The sequence below is a fragment of the Cebus imitator genome, unplaced genomic scaffold (assembly GCF_001604975.1).
Source record: "Cebus imitator isolate Cc_AM_T3 unplaced genomic scaffold, Cebus_imitator-1.0 Scaffold238, whole genome shotgun sequence".
In the NCBI taxonomy this organism is placed as follows: domain Eukaryota; kingdom Metazoa; phylum Chordata; class Mammalia; order Primates; family Cebidae; genus Cebus; species Cebus imitator.
The window spans coordinates 1784786-1785786 of NW_016107553.1; the positions used below are offsets into that span (position 1 = coordinate 1784786).

General features: G+C 41.9%; 1 protein-coding gene across 1 annotated transcript in view; it reads right to left on the reverse strand.

Moving 5' to 3' along the window:
- Nucleotides 1–1001, reverse strand: part of KIF11 (kinesin family member 11) — a 60720-nt gene that overhangs the window by 55540 nt on the left and 4179 nt on the right. The window lies entirely within an intron of this gene.

Sequence of the window (1001 nt, forward strand, 5' to 3'; positions counted from 1 at the left end):
AAAAAAAAAAAAGGCCAGGCATGGTGGTTTACACCTGTAATCCCAGCACTATGGGAGGCCAAGGCAGGAACATCAGCCTCATCAACATGATGAAACCCTATCTCTACTAAAAAGACAAAAAATCAGCCAGGCATGGTGGCACATACCTGTAATCCCAGCTACTTGGGAGGCTGAAGCATAAGAATTGCTTGAACCTGGCAGGCAGAGGTTGCAGTAAGCCAAGATTGCACTCCAGCCTAGGTGACAGAGCGAGATTCTCTCAACATCTGTGGGGAGGAGACTAAAGACAACTGACTCTGGCAGCCAAGGTGTTGGACCAGTTCATAGGCCAAACCCCTGTGTTCCCCAAAGCTAGATACATTAACAGATCCATTGGTATCAGGAGAAATGAATAGATTGCCACCCAGTACACAGTGTGAAGGCCCAAAGCAGAAGAAATCCTGGAGGAAGGTCTAAAGGTACAGGAGTGTGAATTAAGAAAGAACAACTTCTTGGATACTGGAAACTTTGGTTTGGAGATCCAGTAACACAGAGATTTGGGTATCAAATGTGACCCATGCATTAATATCTACAGCCTGGATTTCTACGTGGTGCTGGATAGGCCTGGTTTCAGCAATGCAGATGGGGAATGTAGAACAGGCTGCACTGGGGCCAAACACAGAATCAGCAAAGAGGAGGCCATTCGCTGGTTCCAAAAAGAAAAAATAAAAGGAAAAGACAAGACAGTATCAACAAGTAAAAAGACAACCCACAGTAATGGCGAAAAAATTTTTGCAGCTCATATATCTGAAAATATTCAAAATACATAGAATACTCCTAAAACTCAACAACAAAAAAGTAAATCAATTTAAAAATGAGCAAAGGACTTAAATAGACATGTCTCCAAAGATATACAAATGCCCAATAAGCACATGAAAAGCTGCTCAACATCATTAATCATTAGGGAAATACAAATCAAAACTACAATGAGATACTACCTCACACCCAATCCTATGGCTACT